At 54.3% G+C, this 6,000-nt stretch overlaps 1 pseudogene; it reads left to right on the forward strand.

The window, feature by feature from the left end:
• Nucleotides 1-4,833: 4,833 nt before the first annotated feature.
• On the forward strand, nucleotides 4,834-4,952 carry LOC137634070 (5S ribosomal RNA; annotated as a pseudogene).
• Nucleotides 4,953-6,000: the final 1,048 nt, after the last annotated feature.

Here is a 6,000-nt window from a genome sequence, read left to right on the forward strand (position 1 = left end):
GGTCAATATAGAGAAGTCCCAACTCGTCCCATCCCAGACCATTGTCTATCTAGGTATGGAGATTCAGAGTCGAGCTTTTCGGGCTTTTCCGTCGGCCCCAAGGATCAATCAAGCCCTAGAATGCATCCAGAGCATGCTGAGAAGGAACCGATGTTCTGTCAGGCAGTGGATGAGTCTAACAGGGACACTTTCATCGCTGGCCCAGTTCATCGAGTTAGGGAGACTCCACCTCCGCCCCCTTCAGTATCATCTAGCTGCTCACTGGAGAAAGGACATGACGCTAGAGGCGGTCTCAGTGCCTGTTTCCGAAGAGATGAGGTCTACACTGACGTGGTGGAAGAACAGCATTCTTCTCAAGGAAGGTCTACCATTGACTGTTAAGACCCCCGACCACCGTCTCTTCTCGGACGCATCGGACACGGGCTGGGGTGCGACACTGGATGGACAGGAATGCTCGGGCACGTGGAATCAGGAGCAAAGGACACTTCACATCAACTGCAAGGAGCTTTTGGCAGTTCATCTGGCCTTGATAAACTTCAAGTCCCTCCTGCTAAGCAAGGTGGTGGAGGTGAACTCCGACAACACCACAGCCTTGGCTTACATCTCCAAGCAAGGAGGGACTCATTCGAGGAAGTTGTTCGAGATCGCAAGGGACCTCCTCATTTGGTCAAAAGATCGAAAGCTTTCGCTGGTAACGAGGTTCATTCAGGGCGACATGAATGTCATGGCAGATCGCCTCAGCCGGAAGGGTCAGGTCATCCCCACAGAGTGGACCCTTCACAAGAATGTTTGCAGCAGACTATGGGCCCTGTGGGGTCAGCCCACCATAGATCTATTCGCTACTTCGATGACCAAGAGGCTCCCGATGTATTGTTCTCCGATTCCAGACCCAGCAGCAGTTCACGTGGATGCCTTTCTGCTGGATTGGTCCCATCTAGACCTGTATGCGTTCCCTCCGTTCAAGATTGTCAACAGGGTACTTCAGAAGTTCGCCTCTCACGAAGGGACACGGTTGACGTTGGTTGCTCCCCTCTGGCCTGCGAGAGAATGGTTCACCGAGGTACTGCAATGGCTAGTGGACGTTCCCAGGACTCTTCCTCTAAGAGTGGACCTTCTGCGTCAGCCTCACGTAAAGAAGGTACACCCAAGCCTCCACGCTCTTCGTCTGACTGCCTTCAGACTATCGAAAGACACTCAAGAGCTAGAGGCTTTTCGAAGGAGGCAGCCAGAGCGATTGCCAGAGCAAAGAGGACATCCACTCTCAGAGTCTATCAGTCAAAATGGGAAGTCTTCCGAAGCTGGTGCAAGGCGAATGCAGTTTCCTCAACCAGTACCTCTGTAACACAGATAGCTGACTTTCTGTTACATCTAAGGAATGTAAGATCCCTATCAGCTCCTACGATCAAGGGCTACAGAAGTATGTTGGCAGCGGTCTTCCGCCACAGAGGCTTGGATCTTTCCACCAACAAAGTTCTACAGGACCTCCTTAGGTCTTTTGAGACCTCAAAGGAACATCGGTTGTCCACACCAGGCTGGAACCTAGACGTGGTTTTAAGGTTCCTGATGTCATCAAGATTCGAACCGCTTCAATCAGCCTCTTTTAAGGATCTCACATTAAAGACTCTTTTCCTCGTTTGCTTAGCAACAGCTAAAAGAGTCAGTGAGATCCACGCTTTCAGCAGGAACATAGGTTTTACATCTGAAACGGCTACATGTTCCTTGCAGCTCGGTTTTTTGGCTAAAAACGAGCTTCCTTCTCGTCCTTGGCCCAAGTCGTTCGAGATCCCAAGCCTGTCCAACTTGGTGGGGAACGAACTAGAGAGAGTACTTTGCCCAGTAAGAGCTCTTAAGTACTATTTAAGACGGACAAAGCCATTACGAGGACAATCAGAAGCTTTATGGTGTTCTATCAAGAAGCCTGCTTTACCGATGTCTAAGAACGCAGTTTCTTACTACTTCAGGCTTCTGATTAGAGAGGCACATTCTCATCTGAGGGAAGAAGACCTTGCTTTGCTGAAGGTAAGGACACATGAAGTTAGAGCTGTCACTACTTCAGTGGCCTTCAAACAGAACCGTTCTCTGCAGAGTGTTATGGATGCAACCTATTGGAGAAGCAAGTCAGTGTTCGCATCATTCTATCTCAAAGATGTCCAGTCTCTTTACGAGAACTGCTACACCCTGGGACCATTCGTAGCAGCGAGTGCAGTAGTAGGTGAGGGCTCAGCCACTACATTCCTATAATCCCATAACCTTTTTTAATCTTTCTCTTGAAATACTTTTTATTGTTGTTTTTTGGGTTGTACGGAAGGCTAAGAAGCCTTCCGCATCCTGGTTGATTTGGCGGGTGGTCAAATTCTTTCTTGAGAAGCGCCTAGATTAGAGGTTGTGATGAGGTCCTTTAGTATGGGTTGCAGCCCTTCATACTTCAGCACCTAGGAGTCGTTCAGCTCATGCGCGACCGCCCACATGCTCTCCAATGTTCGCCCGCGCGCGAACCAACGATATTCCATCGCGAACGGACGGTTTCCGTCGCGCGGACGGACGGTGTTCCGTCGCGCGAACCGACGGGGTTCCGTCGCGCGAACCGACGGGGTTCCGTCGCGCGAACCGACGGGGTTCCGTCGCGCGAACCGACGGGGTTCCGTCGCGCGAACCGACGGGGTTCCGTCGCGCGAACCGACGGGGTTCCGTCGCGCGAACCGACGGGGTTCCGTCGCGCGAACCGACGGGGTTCCGTCGCGCGAACCGACGGGGTTCCGTCGCGCGAACCGACGGGGTTCCGTCGCGCGAACCGACGGGGTTCCGTCGCGCGAACCGACGGGGTTCCGTCGCGCGAACCGACGGGGTTCCGTCGCGCGAACCGACGGGGTTCCGTCGCGCGAACCGACGGGGTTCCGTCGCGCGAACCGACGGGGTTCCGTCGCGCGAACCGACGGGGTTCCTTCGCGCGAACCGACGGGGTTCCGTCGCGCGAACCGACGGGGTTCCGTCGCGCGAACCGACGGTGTTCCGTCGCGCGAACCGACGGTGTTCCGTCGCGCGAACCGACGGTGTTCCGTCGCGCGAACCGACAGTGTTTCTTCGCACGAACGTCGGCTTAATTCTTGCAGTATCCATTGCTCGCCTATGGGTTATCGCTCGCCGACCACCAGCTCTCGCCCTTCCTACCACGCTCGCCCTCCTTCTGCGCTCCATCGCTCACCTTCGTTTGCGTTCCTGCGTGACCGCGCATGGGCGCTTCCACGTTCACCCACGCGCAAATCATTGATTTACCATCGCGCGAGCTCCAGGGCGATTGCGACCCTGATTCCCATTGATGTTTTCGCAGCATGGCCAGCCTGGCGAGTTCTTCTGGAGCGTATTTCCAGAACACGGCCTCACCCCGTAACGCAGAGCATGGCACATGCAAGAATAAGAAGAATCTTCAGGAAGGTCTGAGCAACACTCCTCTTTCCAGAACCTGGGTTAGCCCTTCCCCGTCATTCCCTGAAAGGATTTTTGGCGTGGGGCTTTCCGTTCGAGATTTCTCCATCGGCCAAGGGGTGACTGCTTACCCCTTCCTCTTCTCCATCTCGTGTAAGGGGCTTACCAGGTCCTTTCCCTCCTCGGTTACGGCCCGAGGTTTGGTTCAAGGAAGCTACAGGAAGGTCATGGGTACTTTCCTCCTCTCGGGCTCAGGCACCTTGGCGTTGGACCATCTGGACGCGCTGACCGAGGGCTTCCTTTCGGGTGTCTCATCCGTGGATGTCGACAACCTCAGACACCCTTCCATCCTTGAGAAGAGTTTGTTTGTGCCCAAGGACTGAGACATAGACAGCGGCTGTGCGGAGGAAGTCGACTTCCGTTTTCACTCCTCCAAGGCGCTTTCTTCCAGACTCTGCAGGGCTCCAGCGCCTTTTTCTTTCAACCACGTCGGCCTAAGTTATCGGCTACGACAACTGAGACAAAGTGTCCAATTGCAGTTCCTCCTGTCAGGAACAGATGGCACGGGAGGCTCCCCCGGGGGGGGGCATAGTTCTAGAGGGAGCGGCAGAGTTCACGAACTCTAGGATTGGCACCCCCACCCCCTTGCAGGTTTCACGCTGGGAGTATGCCTAAGGTTACTCATCCGGATGACAGCTTCCCGATGTCTATTCCCGCACGATCTCTGTGATCAGCCAAGGATATCGCGCCTGCCGTCTCTGTCAGCGAATTCAGTGTCTCTGAACCTCTATGCCATAGGGTTGGCAAGAGTTTGCCCGTTTGGGCAGAATGATCCCTACCTTAGGAGAAGATCCTCCATAGGATCATCGACGGCTTCACCCCCGGCTTCACCCCCGGCTTCTTCAGTCGATCCTTTTTTGTAAGGAAGTATCTGAGATGGGAGTTCCGTAGTCAACCTCTCAGTCCTGATCAAGTTTGTCGAACAAACTTCGTCCAGCGTGGAACAGCAGAATCGATCAGACTGGTAACGAGGCGACAGGACTCCTTAAACCCTGGATCGGAAGGACGGGTACTTTCAGTTTCCATTCCATCCACCTTCCAGGAAGCTCGTGGAATTCAGCCTAGACTGCAGGTATTCCTGCTTAAGATGCAGTGTGGCGATCCCGCCGTGGCATCGCAGGTTTTTTTTCCCCAGAGAACTCTCCCGGCTTAACTCATGGCCGCTCAGGCGCAGGCTTCCGCCTCCTTCACTTTTTGGAGGTCTGGTCAACTCCGGTAGGCTCGGGTTCGACCTTCTTCAGCGCCGGGACAAGCTTCCGGATGCTTACCATGAGTGGGGGTTCATGGTATTTTGCTAGGAGCCTTCTCTTCTTCTGCCTCAACATCTGGAGTATCTGGCCATGATATTGAGTCAACGGCCTTACCACGTTGGAAACCCCACTTCTCGTCCGTCCAGCGAGGTTAAGCAACGTCGGTTCTGGTCGGTACTTGGATGGGTGACCACCTGGGGATGCCAGATTCTGTTGCCTCCTCCTCCGAGCCTTCCTTTCAGTTGACTGTGGCAAGGCTGAGGAGAGTCGCAGTACCTGTTCTCAGTCAAGCATAGCTTTCAGCCCTACCTTGGAACGTTTCCTAGTTCTCCTTTCCTCATTGACCCGTCTATAGTTCCGAACGGTTGCCTCAGGATAAGTTCCATGTGGGGCGGTCCAAGTTCCGGTGGTGACAGGCAACGAGTAACCGGACCTTCTGGCCCCTATGGGACCAGAGGAACTATTAGACCTGCAATGGGTGTTGACCTATGGAACCTGTTGATGGGAGTGGATATTCTCGTCCTTTCCCCACATTCTTGATGCTGTTCACGGACTCGTCAAAGAAAAAGGGGGGGGGGCATGTTCCGTTCCAGGCCTATGGTCAGGACCTGAAGGATACCTCTCCATCATTCAGGCAGGCTTAGGGGCCGTAGTCTGTCCCCTCTACAGATCCTACAGCTCCTGCCGAGTCGCTCCGTGCGCGTCGACTTCATGATTCTGGCGTGTTCTAACCAGCAGGGGACGCATTTTCACACCTTCACATCTTGCAGTAGAGATACCGAGATGATTGAGATACTCTCAATACCACCATCGGCTCTCTCTTTCCAGGCAGAGGAATGTTCTCTTCGACTATCCGAGCAGAGCCTCGTAGAGAGAGAGTACCTGGGGGTCTTTGGCCTTGAGTAACCAGCAAGTCCTGGTCTGGGGGACCTGATCGCGACAGCTTGGAACCTCAAGCTTCCGCTGTTCCTCCCCCCAGTCTCAGACCCTGAGACTCTGGCAAGATGCATTCCGGTGATGGTGGTACAACTTCGACGCCTGCATCTTCCCTCCTTTTTGTCTGTGGAGAATGGGTCTCAACAAGACCAGGTTGTCTGTCAACCTTTCAATGGGAGAGCTCCACTGGGACTATGTGCAGAACGGTTTCTGGACCCTCTGCTTCCCCTGACGGAACTCCCGGGAGAGCTGCTCCCACGGCACAGACTACTCAAACAACCACACTGCAACATCTTTCACGAGCCGGGGCGTCGCTTCGGCTTCATGCCTG

The sequence above is a fragment of the Palaemon carinicauda genome, chromosome 43 (genome assembly GCF_036898095.1).
Source record: "Palaemon carinicauda isolate YSFRI2023 chromosome 43, ASM3689809v2, whole genome shotgun sequence".
In the NCBI taxonomy this organism is placed as follows: Eukaryota; Metazoa; Arthropoda; class Malacostraca; order Decapoda; family Palaemonidae; genus Palaemon; species Palaemon carinicauda.